The sequence below is a fragment of the Marmota flaviventris genome, chromosome 6 (assembly GCF_047511675.1).
Source record: "Marmota flaviventris isolate mMarFla1 chromosome 6, mMarFla1.hap1, whole genome shotgun sequence".
Classification (NCBI taxonomy): domain Eukaryota; kingdom Metazoa; phylum Chordata; class Mammalia; order Rodentia; family Sciuridae; genus Marmota; species Marmota flaviventris.
Window position 1 is genome coordinate 77266297 of NC_092503.1, and position 16726 is coordinate 77283022.

Genomic DNA, 16726 nt, shown 5'->3' on the forward strand with positions numbered 1-16726 from the left:
GGTCCACCCCTTTCCTGGTGGGGCAGATACTCACCAGAGCCTATCCTCTGGTGCAGGACCACCCCTTCTGACCAGTGGACTACTCCAGGAGCCAAGATCCAGCCCAGACTATCCACATCAGCACACAGGGATCCAGGCTCTCAGTAGGCCTGGTTCACTCCTCCCCTGCGAGGCAGACACTGGCAGAGCCAAGCCATTGGCACAGGACCGCCCCTTCTGACCAGCAGAGTACAGCAGGAGGTCAAGCCCAGGGTCCCAGATCCACCCACACCGGCCTTTGCTGGACCCAGGAGCACAGCAGGCCCAGTCCACCCAAGATGGGGCAGACACCCAACAGAGCCTAGCCTCTGGCGCAGGACTGCCCCTTCCAACCAGCAGACTACCATGGGAGGAAAGTGCCCCAAACAAACTAGTACACGATAATAACAAAACCTATAATCTGTGAATTAAATAATGACCTAAATGAGAAAATACAAGCAAAAACTGATCACTCCAACAATGAGATAAGAGAACAAATACAGGTAGCAAAAGATTACTGAGAGAGAGAGAGAGAGAGAGAGAGAGAGAGAGAGAGAGAGAGACCCTAAAAAAAAAAAGCCGAAAATCCTTGAAATGAAGGATACAATAAATCAAATAAAGAACTCAATAGAAAGCATAACCAACAGACTAGATCATGTGGAAGAAAGAATGTCATATAATGAAGACAAAGTATACAATCTGGAAAATAAAGTTGATTACATAGTGAAGAAAGTTAGAAACCAGGAACAGAACATCCAAGAATTATGGGACAGCATCAAAAGACCAAATCTAAGAGTTATTGTGAAAAAGGAAGGCACAGAGTTTCAAACCAAAGGAATGCACAATCTCTTCAATGAGATAGTATCAGAAAATTTCCCAAGCATGAAGAATGAATTGGAAAACCAAATACAAGAGGCTTACAGGACCTCAAATATACAAAATTACAACAGATCTACACCAAGGCACACTATAATGAAAATGCCTAGCATACAGAAAATCTAATCAGAGGAGAAACCAAGTCACATTAAATATCAAAAATAAACAGAAATGGCTGGGAATACAAATCATGTCTCAATAATAACCCTGAATGTTAATGGCTTAAACTCACCAATCAAACTCACATAGACTAGCAGATTGGATTTAAAAAAAAAAAAAGACCCAGCAATATGTTGCCTCAGACTCATCTCATAGAAAAAGACATTCACAGACTGAAGGTGAAGGGTTGGGAAAAATCATACCATTCACATGGACTGTGGAAGCAAGCAGGGGTTTCCATCCTCATATCAAATAAAGTAGACTTCAAACTAAAGTCAATCAAAAAGGATAAAGAAAGACACTACATACTGCTCAATGGAACCATATACCAACAAGACTTAACAATTATAAATATATATGCCCCAAACAACAGGGCAGCTATGTTCATCAAACAAACTCTTCTCAAGTTAAAGAGTCAAATAGACTACAACACAATAATTTTGAGTGTCTTTAACATACCTCTTTCATCACTAGATAGATCTTCCAAACAAAAGCTGAACAAAGAAACTACAGATCTCAATAATACAATCCATAACTTAGACTTAACTGACATATATAGAATATTCCAACCTTCAACAAGAGAATATACTTTCTTCTTAGCAGCACATGGATCCTACTCTAAAATAGACCATGCACTATGCCACAAAGGAACTCTTAGTAAATATTAAAAAGTAGAATATACCCTGCATTCTATCAGATAATGATGGAATAAAATTAGAAATCAATGATAAAACAAGAAATAAAATCCACTCCAACACTTGTAGACTAAATAATATGCTACTGAATGAACAATGGGTTACAGAAGACATCAAGGAGGAGATTAAAAATTTTTAGAGGTGAATGAGAACACAGATACAACATATCGAAATCTCTGGGACACTATGAAAGCAGTTCTAAGAGGAAAGTTTATTGCATAGAGTTCATTCCTTAAAAGAAGAAAAAGTTAACAAATAAATGACTTAACACTACATCTCAAAGCCTTAGAAAAAGAAGAACAAATCTACACCAAAAGCAGTAGAAAGAAGACAGGAAATAATCAAAGTCAGAGCTGAAATCAATGAAATTGAAACAAAAGAAACAATTGAAAAACTTGACAGAACCAAAAGTTGGTTCTTTGAAAAAAAAAATAAATAAAATTGACAGACCCTTAGCCATGCTAACAAAGAGAAGGAGAGGGAAAACTCAAATCAATAATATACGTGATGAAAAAATAAATATCACAGCAGACACTACAGAAATACAGAAGATAATTAGAAATTATTTTTGAAAACCTGTACTCCAATAAAATAGAAAATATTGAAGACATCAACAAATTTCTAGAGTCATATAATTTGCCCAAATTGAGATAGGATGATATACACAATTTAAACAGATCAATTTCAAGTGAGAAAATAGCAGATACCATCAAAAGTCTACCAACCAAGAAAAGCCCAGGACTGAATGGATACACAGCCGAGTTCTCTAATTTATTTCACTCTCCAATTTATTTCAGGAAATAGAAAAAGAGGCATCACTTCCAAACTCATTCTATGAGGCCAATATCACTCTGATTCCAAAACCAGGCAGCAAAGACACATCAAAAAAAGAAAACTTCAGACCGATATCTCTCATGAACATAGATGAAAAATTCTCAATAAAATCCTGGCAAATCAAATACAAAGACATATCAAAAAGATCATGCACCATGATCAAGTGGGATTCATCCCAGGGATGCAAGGTTGGTTCAACATACGGAAATCAATAAATGTAATTTATCACATCAATAGCCTTAAAGATAAGAATCATATGATCATCTCAATAGATGCAAAAAAAGCATTTGACAAAATACAGCATCGCTTTATGTTCAAAACACTAGAAAAACTAGGGAACATATCTCAACATTATAAAGGCTATCTATGCTAAGCCCCAGGCCAACATCATTCTAAATGGAGAAAAATTGAAGGCATTCCCTCTAAAAACTGGAACAATACATGGATGCCCACTTTCACCACTTCTATTTAACATAGTTCTTGAAACACTGGCCAGAGCAATTAGACACACGAAAGAAATTAAAGGGATACACATAGGAAAAGAAGAACGCAAATTGGCACTATTTGCTGATGATATGATTCTATACTTGGAAGATCCTAAAAGTTCCACCAGCATACTTCTAGAACTAGTAAATGAATTCAGCAAAGTAGCAGGATAAAAAACAACAACCATAAGTCAAAGGCTTTTCTGCATATCAGTGACAAATCCCCAGAAAGGGAAATGTGGAAAATTACCTGATTCTCAATAGCCTCAAAAAAAATAAAAATAAGAATAAAATACTTTGGAATCAACTTAATGAAAGAGTTAAAAGATCTATATAATGAAAATTACAGAACCCTAAAGAAAGAAATCAAAGAAGACCTTAGAAGAGGAAAGATCTACCTTGCTCTTGGATAGGCAGAATTAATATTATCAAAAGGGCCATACTTCCAAAGCACTATACAGACTTAATACAATTCTGATCAAAATTCCAATGACATTCCTCATAGAAATAAAAAAAAAAGCAATCATGAAATCCATCTGAAAAAATAAGAGACCCAGAAAAGCTAAAGCAATCATTAGAAAGAAAAGTATGTGGCATCACCATACCAGACCTTAAATTATACTACAGAACAATAGTAACAACAAAAAAAAAAAAGCATGGTATTGGCACCAAAACAGACTGGTAGACCAATGGTACAGAATAGAGGACACAGAGACGAACCCACAAAATTACAATTATCTTGTGTTAGATAAAAGTGCCAAAAACATGCTTTGGAGAAAAGATAGCCTCTTCAACAAATGTTGCTGGGGAAACTGGAAATCCATATGCAACAAAATGAAAATAAACTCCTATCTATCACCATGCACAAAACTCAACTCAAAATGGATCAAGGACTTAGGAATACAACAAGATACCCTGTGTCTAATAGAAGAAAAAGTAGGCCCTAATCTCCATCATGTGGGATTAGGTCCCAACTTCCTTAACACTCCTGTAGCACAAGAATTAAAATCAAGAATCAATAAATGGGATGGACTCAAACTAAAAAGTTTCTTCTCAGCAAAAGAAACAATCTGTGAGGTGAATAGAGAGCCTACATCTTGGGATCAAATCTTTACCCCTCACACATCAGATAGATGTGTGAGGGGTAAATAAAGAACTCAAAAAGCTAACCAACAAAAAAACAAATAACCCAGTCAATAAAAGGGCCAAAGACCTGAAGAGCCACTTCTCAGAAGATGATGTACAATCAATCAACAAATAGATGAAAAAATGTTCATCATCACTAGCACTTAGAGAAATGCAAATCAAAGCCACGCTAAGATTTCATCTCATTCCAGTCAGACTGGCAGCTATTATACATACAAAAAACAATAAGTGTTGGTGAGGATACGGGGAAAAGGGTACATTCATATACTGCTGGTGGGATTGCAAATTGGTGCAGCCAATATGGAAAACAGTATGGAGATTTCTTGGAAAATTGGGAATGGAACCACCATTTGACCCAGCTATCCCTCTCCTCGGTCTTTATACCCAATGGACTTAAAAACAGCATACTACAAGAACACAGCCACATCAATGTTTATAGCAGCACAATTCACAATAGCCAAACTGTGGAACAAACCTAGATGCCCTTCAATAGATAAATGGATAAAAAAATGTGGCATATATACACAACAGAATATTACTCATCAATGAAAGAGAATAAAATCAGGGCTGGGATTGTGGCTCAGTGGTAGAGCGCTTGCCTAGCATCGGCGTGACCTGGCTTCAATCCTCAGCACCACATAAAATAAAAGTATTGTGTTGTGTCCATCTACACCTAAAAAATAAATATTAAAAATAAATAAATAAATAAATAAATAAAATCATGGCATTTGCAGGTAAATGGATGGAGTCAGAGAAGATAATGCTAAGTGAAGTTAGCCAATCTTAAAAAAACAAATGCTGAATGTTTTCTTTGATATAAGGAGGCTGATTCATAGTGGGGTAGGGAGGGCGGGCATGGGAGGAATAGACGAACTCTAGATAGGGCAGAGTGGTTGGAGGGGAAGGGAAGAGGCATGGGGTAGAATGTGATGATCATTATTATCCAAAGTACAGGTATGAAGACATGAATTGGTATGAATATACTATTTATACAACCAGAGATATGAAAAATTGTGCTGTATATGTGTATTAAGAATTGTAATGCATCCTGTCATATATAAATAAAAAACTTGAAAAATTATCACAAGACTCAGTAATTCTACTCCTAGGTATAGATCCACCTCCACCCAAATGAAAACATATATCTGCTCAATAATCTTTACATTCTGTGAATGTTCACAGAAGAATTATTAACAATAGCTGAAAGGTAGGAATAATCCAAATATCTATCAAGTGACACATGGATAAATAAGCTGTACTACTGCCAATTTATGGTTTCTATTACTTTCAAAATCTAGATTAAACCATAAACACAAAATAGTCAGAGAAATATATGTTTCACATATAAAAGACTGGCATTCTAAAACAAAGCCAAAACTATTGTAACTAATAAAACATTTCAAAACTAATAAATAGTGTCATATGGAATGAAAGCTAGAATGAATACAAAACAGCATATTTCTAGTTTTGTTTCTGAGAAATCAGAATACAGCAAAGTTAAACTCAGGGGAAATAACTGGATTTTTTCTATATGTATATGTATATATACCTATATAAAATTATGCTAAATCCTAGTCAATAAACCTAAAAATGTACTGTTCTAGTAGTAGATGGAATAATTTTTTCCTCTTAGCAAAATTTCTAGAAGACGATATAATATTCAATTTGAATCTATAAAATATCTGGTACATGAAGAAGATTAATCTGGGAAGCAATTTAGTGATAATTTCTACTAGTGAAAATAGGGAACTGGGTGCAGTGGCACACACCTGTAATCTCAGTGACATAGGAGGCTGAGGCAGGAGGATTTCAAGTTTAAGGTCAGCTTAGTAAGGCCCTAAGCAACTTAGCAAGACCTTGTCTTAAAAAAATAAAAAGGGCTGGCAACTCACCGGTCCAATGCCCTTGAGTTCAATTCCCCAGGACCCAAAAAAAATTTTCTTAAAAAATAGAGTTTGCAATATTATCTCAATAGATATATCCTTTAGGCAAAAATTTTTATTTGATATACAAAAGTCAACTGATAATGACCAGTCAAGTTTGTAACTATTGCATGTTTCCACGGCTATAAAGGTGAGTGAGGCAAGAAATTTGAAATATGTTAGTTACTATTTATTTAATCAAAAATTCTAAATATTTAAATATAATTAAAAAGAGTTCCTACAGTTTAGGATACATGTTACTCTCAGAATATTAAAAGTAAAATCTTATGAAAAGAGCTGAAATATGAGAAAGAACATTCTGTTGAAGCTTTTTTTTTTCAATAACAGAACTGTTTTATTTAACATTTCTTCCTGTCCTCCATTCTATGATTCCAGAATGCTAAACCTCGTGTGCATATAAACCCACCTTTCGCAGCAGACAAGGCAAAAAAGGGAAGGAAAGTGCAATTTTGAACGTAACACCACAGAACCAGAGTGGGAAACAAAGATAGACAGAGGGCAGTGAGTTCCTTGGCTGATACTCTGCCCACAGACCCTCATCCTGCTCACTGTCTCTGAACAGGAAACATTCAAGAACAGAAACTCCCAGGTGTTAAGTAACTGCCCAACTCTCTTGGTAGCATCCCTCTTCCAATCCCATCTATCCTTGTATCCTAATGAGCTTACTTGAAAACTTAAGAAATTCCACTCCAGTTTACATCCCTGTTAGTTGTCCACCTCCCTTTGAGTTTCAAAACCACAAAATACAAAAACAGAAAAGCAGTCAGTAAGTTTCAAGCCTGCTGAAACCCTTTACAGATGAATCTCCTTCCTTGAAGTCACCTGGACAAACATATGCACAGCTGGAGGCAACAGACTGTGCAAATAGATCCAGCTAGAAATATCTCAGGTACCCAATAAGATCCAGTTATTCCACATCTGTGAATTTAAAGTGATCATCATCCACAGTAGAATAGATGTGCCTCTTGTTGTTAAGAAAATCCATAGCTTGCTTGATTGACGCTAAAGCCATGTGTTGAGGCTGGATCCTGTGATCCTCCAGGTCTTGGGCAAGTCTTAATCAAATTCAGCACCTGGTTTTGAGCCACAGTTGGGTCATTTGTTGGCATGAAGCTATACCCACTGAAGTTTTCTGCTTCCCCCATTCTTGGATTGCTGATAGATATTCTCCCTACTGAGGGCTGGCTGTTGGATTTGCTCAGCACCATGTGCATGTTGACTTCTAGGATACGTGTGGTAAATTTGTTTATATTCTTCAGGGGGATGATCTTAAAGGCTACCAGGTTCTTTTTGTTCTAAAAGGACTGTAGGTGGCCAGCCACTTTTACACATGTTTCTGGAGGAACTACAGTTTTTCAATACTGGTGTCATCTATGTCTACTCCCTGGCGAACATCCATGGGTGCACCTGGCATGTCATCTATTTTGTAAACAATATTGGTTAGAGCCTTCTCAGCATGTCTGATTATTCTCACAAGAGTGACCTATGAAATTTCAATATTCCAAATTTTGAACACTTCGTCAACAAGAGTAACAGAAAGTAGCTGAGATATGGTACAATGTGCTAGGTTTGGGCTCTTGATTTCCTTTTAGCTTGATAAGGTGTGGGTGATCCAAAGTCCCCGAGGGACTGAGCCTAGCTGCTGGCTTCTCCAAAGGTGGCGGAGCTACTATAGCTTTCAAATCCACTATTCCACATATTGGCTGTGATTTCTTTGGGAAAGAAGTCCATAAAGTTCTGGTGTGGTGGGCTTGCTGAACACCTCAGAACTCTGCTGCTGTGAGAGCATTCTCTATTGAAGTTTTATTAGCAGAGCTGCAACATATATATGTGCATATATTAAAAAATAAGATATATATGCATAAATGTGTGTATGTATGTGTGTGTGTGTGTGTGTGTGTGTGTGTATGAGAAAAGATGGTGACTAGAGGACTTGGGACTAAAAGTTTGCTTATGCTTCACTAGTGATTTTAATGCAAATAAAATTCTTCATTATTTATCAGAAGATAAAAAGATGCATCACTTTTTAACTTTTCATCTAATATATAACAGAAATTCCAGTTTTCAGGTATTTTTCCCTCCATATTTTATTATAAAATGGCTTAGATCCATACTCCTCAAACTATCTGAAGTGAAGGAGTCATTATTTCTCCTCGAATCCATTACTGACTGTACTTTTCTAAAATGTAAAACCATGTACTTAGTTGTTGCAGCACAGTCAAAATTGCTGAGATTTCTAAATGTTTCCTTTTACCTCTGGGTTCAACTCATCAAAAAGTTTGTGAAGCGGCCAAATACTATACTTTGAACCACCACTGGCTTAGATCATAATGCAAATATAACATGTCCCATGTTATATCAAAGAAACTTTATACCAGGACTCTTCTGCAGAAAAGTCATGGAATAAAGAAAAAAAAATGGAATAAAACAATGTTTCATAGAAACCCTAGGACATAAAATTATAGTAAAAAAAAAAAATAGATCTTCCAAGCACTGGGGTTGAAATCAAGTCAGCCTGAGTAAAACTGCAGTTCTAATGTTTACTTAGCATCTGTATGAATCTGAACAAAGAGCTTAAGTTTCTCAAGACTTAGTTTCCTCATCTGTAAAAGGAGGTAAGACCAGTCTCAATGGTTGTCATAATTAAATAAGTAACATATTGAAGTTATCAGAGGGCTCAGCACGTAAAAAATGCTCAAAACCATTATTGTCACCATTATTTCTTATGAAATCAAAGAAATAACTGAAACAAATATGTTAATTATGAGAGCAAGTACATTATAATTAAGCATTAGATGTGGCTCTGAATTTGGCAGCAAATTGGAAAATTGGACACTCTCTATTCTATATTTGAATGATTTCCTGAATGCAAATTAAAGGGAAGTGTTTACTGCCACATATGCTATCTTACAACCTTATTAGATTATACATACAGTTGGCCTTCTACATCCATGAGTTCTGCATCCATGGAAACCAACCATGGTTGAAAATATCTACAAAAAAACTGCATATTTACCAAACATACACAGAACCTTTTTTGTGGGAGGAAGAGTGCTGGGGATTGAACTCAGGGCCTCTCTCATGCTAAGCTTGAGCTCTACCACTGAACTACACTACTAGCTTCTTACAGGCTTTTGTCATTATTCCCTAAACAATATAGAAATTGTTTTATATGACTTCACATTAGATTACATATTATAAGTAATCTAGAAATGATTAAAAGTTACAAAAGGATGTGTGCAGACTGTATGTAAATATAACACATTTTACATAAGGGACTTGATTATCTACAAATTTTGGTATGGGGTGGCTCCTGGGTCCAATACCCTGTAGATACCAAGGAACAACTGCATTTAATATTCATATGCGATGATCTCTGATAAATGCATGCACCCATAAAACTATCACCACAATCAAGATTTCTCACCACACCTATGATACAGAACATTTTTCTGATTCTAAACATTATTGAACATTTCCATCACCTCCATAAAATGAAACTAAAGTCTCAAACTTATTTCCCAGGAAGTAAAACAAACTACTTAATATAACTACATGCTATAGTTTGAATATCTCCATTAAAAATCATGTTGAAATTTAATCCTCACTCTGAGTTGTAAGAGGTGAAACAAGGTGGGACCTTTAAGAGGTATTTAGTTCAATGGGACTCTGCTTTGTCAATGGATTAATTCATTGGTGGGTTAACAGGTTATCTCCAGAGTGGGTCTGTTATAAAAAACAGTTTGATTCTCTCTTGTATGTGACCCTAGCATCACTTGATATCCTGGTTGCCGCAAAGACTCTATAGAGTTCCCACCAGCAATAACTTTACCATCTGTGACTTTGAACTTCTCAGCATCTAGAACCATGAGCTGAAGGTACTTTTTTTTTCAATATTTTTTTTTAGTTGTAGATGAACATAATATTTTTATTTCTTTATTTTTATGTGGTTCTAAGGATTGAACTCAGTGCCTCCACACATGCGAAGCAGGTGTTCTACCACCGAGCTACAGCCCCAACCCTGAATGAACTTTTATTCTTTTTAAAAAATATTTCATAATGCCTTTTATTTCTGTTTTCTTTCTAAGAATAACATTTTGGGAAATAACTATTCCTATATTTTTAAGTGCCTCCCATATGTATAACATGAATGACAAACTTTTATTCTTTATAAATTACTTAGTCTATGGGATTCTAATTAGAATAAGATATATTTCCTGTTTGTATAAATATATCAAAACAGACTCTACTATCATTTATAACTAAAAAGAATAAAATAAACTACTCAGTCTATGGTATTCAGTTATAGCAACATAAAATGTATTAAGACTAGGAAACTTGAAATAAATAAAAAATTGTAATTTTTTTTTTTTAAAGTGAAACAAGTAAATCAAAATGGCATTTGCAATCTTTCTTCCAGGGGCCATTAATAGCTTTTCTGACTTCATCTACTGTTGCATTTTACAATTTAGTTGCATTTCGTTCTTCCAGACTTATAACTCAAGTAAAGTGGATGTGAATTTTCATAAAACATGATTTATGTAGTGCTGTAACTCTCAAATACAAAAACCAAGCAAAATGGCTATTTACTGAAAAATAAAAAAGCATCTATATCTCATGGCAAATCAGGCCCTATGAAAATTATCAGGTAGTACAGATCTGTTTCAACTTGACAGTGTAAAAAGCTAAAATTTAAATAAGAAATACTGCATCAGAGCATCTGAATTTCAGAAAGTTCTGCATAAATGGTTATAAAAAGTGAATAGACCTTATTTCATAATTGGCACACAAAGACACTTTGGCTATTTTGTCACTCATTGAAACCTCCTCTTCCTGTCTCCTTTGCATGAGCGAGAGGAAGGAGGAAGAGAGAAAGAAATATTCACTAATCAATTCTAAAGATATATCTAGGAGTAAGTGTTTTTAATTAGCACATGCCCAAAATATAAATGAATGTATTACCACCAACCATTGAGCAACAAGGGAAAAAAAACTCTGTTGATTATGAAAAAAAGAAAAAAGCTATACATTAAGTAGATGTTCTTTCCAAATGTTTTTGACTAAGTGAAAAATCATCATTTAGTTCTTGTTACCATCTGACAAGTTAATGTGACAGTTATTAAATCTATTTCATTTTGATAAAAAGTTCTGAGTTCAATATTGACAAAATGATTTGCTAAAGATTGTCAGTAAACAATCTTTAGCAAATCATTTATTTAACCAACTCATAACATTGGAGAAAATTCACATAACAAGGCTGATTGGCTGTACTTAAACTGAGAAACACAAATCTTAAAGAGGTGCTCATCATTGCTTCCTTAGCAAATTTACCTTTCTGACAATTATTTCATAACTTCTTTTCTCAAAACTCTCTCCATCTCTGCTAAAGATCTAGCTTCAAATATAAGAGATGGGTGTAGTGATATACACCTATAGTTCTGGCTACTCATGAGGCTGAGGCAGAGGATCCTTGGAGTCCAGGAGTCCAAGGCCAGCCTAGGCAACACAGTGAGATCTCTTCTCCAAAGAAACAAAACAAAATATAATTAAGGAAACAGAAGCCAAAGGAATGTTCTTACTTTCCCTCTAGTAAATCTACAACCTATCATCACTTATACACCCATATTCTCTACTTTATCTCCTCTTGTGAGAAATAAAGGAAGTGAAGACCTACCCCTTTCTGTATTCTGGAGTTCATCACTGCTTGCCTTCTCAAGGACTCCTCATTAGCTCACTCTTCTTCAATACCAGTTGCTCACTCTCTATGGCCTATCATTCCTTATTACCCTACCTATAAGTCCTGGAACTTCCCAAGGTGAAAACCTGAAATCCACAGCCTTCCTTTGATTTTCCCAGGCTCTCTACCAACCCATTTCTCTCTTCTCTCACAGTAAAACTTCTTGAAACATTTCTCCACACTATTTCATTTCCTTATCTCCTATTCATTCTTCAGTCAGCTCAAAAATATGCCTTATGGTACTGTCCTTCCAGGATATCACATGTAAAAGATCACCAGCGATCTGCATTAGCCAAAGCCAACAGTCAGTTCTGCAGCTTCTCATCTTACTCCTCAGCAGTATTCAACACTTTGTTCTTGGATTCCAGGGCTCTTCACTCTCAAGGTAGGTTCCTATCTTTTAGCCACTCTTTCAGTCTATGTTGGCTCTTCTATTCAGTTTTAAATGCTGAAGTACTTCAAGGCTCAGTCAACAATCTCTCCTACAGGTTATTTCCTCTAGTTATAACTTTAAACAGCATCTATTAACTGCTGTGTCCTAAATTTATAACCACCACCTTTCTTCTTCTATTATTCTAACCAGTTAAAGCTAACTTTAGCACACTATTAAATTTCACTTCTATTCCTGAGCCTCTATAATCTATCTTCCACAGAGAAGTCAGAGATCTTTTAAAATCATATCCTGTCATTCCTTTGTTCAACACCTATCAATGACTTTCCTCTGAGCTAAGACTAGACAAACTTAAATACACCAAAAATTTTGTATTGTAGGCATTTTATAAGTGCTATCTTCTACAGAATTTAGGTCAAGTTTTTATATGACAAATTAATTCCTATACTCCAGTAATAACAAAACCTCAGAGAAGCTTTTTCTGATCAGTCTAAGCCTGAGCCAGGCCCATACTCTTATCATCTACCTAAAATATTATGTGATTTCTTTGCTTGGTCTTGTTAACAGTCTGAAATTGTTCTGTTTTTTTTTTGTTTGTTTTTTATCATCTCTTAATGAAATACAAAAGCTATGAGGTCAGGAGCTTTATCTGACTAGTTCATTCTTGTATCAGCAGTCCCATAATAGTGGCTGATACTCATAGGCCCTTAAATATTTTTTTTTCTTTTTCACTGTATTAAGGACTGAATCCAGAGTCTTCAGCATGCTAGGCAAGTACTCTGAGATACACTTCAAGCCCTTTTAAAATTTTAGTTTCAAACAGAGTCTCACTAAGTTGTTTAGGCTGGCCTTGAATTTTCTATCCTCCTGCCTCAGCCTTCCAAGTAGCTGGGATTACAAGCATGAACCAACTCATTTGGCTCTTCAAATATATTTTGAATAATCTGTTAATGCCAACAGAGTTCACAAACCATTTTGGTTTGTTTTCTCAGAGAAAAACTTAGTGGAAAAAAGCACACTACCACTCTTCCTAACCACTGTAGCCACACTTGACCTCACTCCTTTATTAGATTATATTCATATGGCTGTTAAGTACGTTAAAAAACTAACAGATTCACCTAAGAACACCTACACAAACACCTACACAAATACCCAGTTACTTGAAAAAAGAAAGGACCTATTCATTTTCTTAAGCAGAACCATGTAAATGTGGAAGATGTAATGTCATTCTGACTTTTGTGAAAGAAAATAAGGTATATTATGAAGTGTGATACATCCATATTATTATGACACATAGTAATTTCAAAATTAATTACATGCAAATCTTTTAAAGTTCACCATGCTTTTATTTCTAATTGATAATAATTGTGCATATTTATGTGGTACAATGGTATTTCAATACATGAATGCAATGTGTAATAATCATTATCAGGGTAACTGCCATATGTATCACTTTAAGCATTTATCATTTCTTTGTGTTAGGAAAACTCAAAATCTTTTCTACTAGTTTTCTTGCAAAATACAATTAATTGCTAAGTATATTATTTACATGGTTCTGTAAGAACATTTACATGATTCTGCTTAAGAAAAAAAATAGGTCCTCTCTTTTTTCAAGTAACTGAGTATAGCACATTTGTATTCCTACTGTGCTACAGAATATTGGAAATTATTTTCCCTATCCATGTGCACCCCTGTATCTGATTACCTGCTAGCCATCCCCTTTACCACCCCCACCGGTGCCATACCCTCCACCTCTGGAAACTACTATTCCATTCTTGACTTCCATGAAGTCAATTTTTTCTTAGCTTCCACATGTAAATAAGAACACACGGTAGTTGTCTTTCTCTGCCTAATTCATATTCTGTCTCCCAGGCTCATCCAAGTTGCAGCCAGTGACAGGATTTTCTATGACTGAATTAAATTCCATTGTGCATGTTTACCACATTTTCTTTATCCATTTTTCAGTCAATGGACACCTAGATTGATTCTCTTATCTTCTCATTGTGAGTAGTCCTGAGTTAACATGAAAAGTCAGATAACTGCTTTGACATAATTCACTCTTTCCTTTGGATATACTGCAAATAGTGTGATCACTGTATAATATGGTGGATCTATTTTTAGTTTATTTTTAAAGACTTCTATACTAGCTGGGTGCAGTGGTGCATGCCTGTAATTCCAGAAGCTTGGGAGGCTGAGGCAGGAGGATCGAGAGTTCAAAGCCAGACTCGCCAAAAAGCAAGGTGCTAAGCAACTCAGTGAGACCCTGTCTTTAAATAAAATACAAAATAGGGCTGGGGATGTGGTTAAGTGGTCATGTGCCCCTGAGTTCAATCCCTGGTACCCTCTGGCCCCCAAAGAAGATTTCTATAGTGTTATCTACAGTGGCTGTACTAATTAACGTTCTCACCAACGGTATATAGGGTTTCTCTTTTTCCATATATTTAACAGCATTTGTTATTTTTTGTCTTTTTGATATAATCATTCTAACTAGGGTGAGATAACATTTCACAGTAGGTTTAATTTGCATTTCCCTGATGATTAGTGAGGTTGACCACACTTTTTCACATGCTTTTGGGTCAATTATTTATCCTCTTCCATAAATGTTTATTTAGATCATCTTTTTTTCTTTTTCTTTTTCTTTTTTTGGTACCAGGGATGGAACGCAGGGGCGCTTAACCACTGAGCCATATTTCCAGCCCTTTAAAAAATATTTTTAATTTTTATTTTTTAGATATTGTTTAATTTAATTTTAATTTGTTCTTTTTAGTTATACATGACAGTAGAATGTATTCTGCTGACATATCACATAAACATGAAGTATGACTTCCCATTCTTGTGATTGTACTACAGAGCTCTAACAATGAAAATGGTATGGTATTGGCACCAAACAGACATGAAGACCAATGGAACAGAATAGAAGACACAGAAACAAACCAAATCCAAATAAATACAGTTATCTCATAAATATACATTGGAGAAAAAATAGTCTCTTCAACAAATGGTGTGGGAAAACTGGAAATCCATATGCATTAAAATGAAATTATACTCCTTTCTCTCACCCTGAACAAAACTCAACTCAAAGTGGATCAAGGAGGTAGGATTTAGACCAGAGACCCTGTGACTACTAGAAGAAAAAAGTAGGCCCAAATATCATCATGTCTGCCTAGTAACTGAATTTCTCAACAAGGCTCCTAAGGCACAAGAAGTAAAATCAGGAATCAATAAATGGGATGGTATCAAACTAAAAAGCTTCTTCACAGAAAAGGAAACAATCAAGAACATGAAGTCTACAGAATGGGAGATAATCTTTGCCACCTGCATCTCAGAGCATTAATCTCCAGTATATACAAAGAATTCAAAAACCTTAACACCAAAACAAAACAAGTAACCCAATCAATAAATGGGTAAAGGAACTGAACAGGCACTTCACAGAAGAAGAAATATAAATGGTCAACAAATATATGAAGAAATGTTCAACATCACTAGCAATTCGAAAAGTGCAAATTAAAACTACACTGAGATTCCATTTCACTCTAGTCAGAATGGCAATTATTAAGAATACAAACAAAAACAAATGTTGGCAAGGATGTGGGGGGAAAGGTCCACTCATACATTGCTGGTGGGACTGCAAATTGGTGCAACCATTCTGGATAGCAGTATGGAGATGCCTCAGAAAACTTGGAATGGAACCACCATTTGACCTAGTTATTCCACTCTTTGGCATGTACCCAAAGGACTTAAAAATCAGCTTACCATAGTGATGTGGTCAAATTAATATTCATAGCAGCACAGCAATTCACAATAGCTATGAAACCAACCTAGGTGCCCTTCAACAGATGAATGAATAAAGGAAATGTGGTACATACACACAATGGAGTATTACTCAGCCATAAAGAATGAAATTATGTCATTTGAAGGTAAATGGATGAAACTGGAGACTATAGTTAAGTGAAATAAGCCAGTCCCCCCAAAACCCTAAGGCTGATTGTTCTCTCTGATATGCAGATGCTGACTCACCCTAGGTGGTGATGGGGGGTGAAGTTTCACCAAATTAGACTGGGGGAATAGGTGGAAAGCAGACAGCAATGGGAAAGACAGTAGAATGAATTGGACATAACTTTCCTATGTTCATATATGAATGAATACACAACCAGTGTAACTCCATATCATATATTTTCATTTTGAGACAAGGTCTTGCTAAGTTGCTTAGGTCCTTGCTAAATTGCTGAGGCTGGTTTTCAACTAGTGATCCTCCTGCCTCAGCCTCCTGAGATGCTGGGATTAGAGGTATATGCCACCACACTGGGCTCATTTGTCTATTTTAAAATGTGATTGTTTTTGATGTTAAATACCTCATATTTTGGATATTAATCTCTTGTCAAATGAACAGTTTGCAATTATTTTCTCCCATTTTACAGACTGTCTCTAAACTCTGTTATTTC

At 35.6% G+C, this 16726-nt stretch overlaps 1 protein-coding gene and 1 pseudogene across 4 annotated transcripts in view; both read right to left on the reverse strand.

The window, feature by feature from the left end:
* Dop1a (DOP1 leucine zipper like protein A) overlaps positions 1–16726 on the reverse strand; it is a 106810-nt gene that overhangs the window by 75556 nt on the left and 14528 nt on the right. The gene's annotated exons all lie outside the window — the stretch shown is intronic.
* LOC114086713 (replication protein A 32 kDa subunit-like) lies at positions 7064–7854 on the reverse strand (annotated as a pseudogene).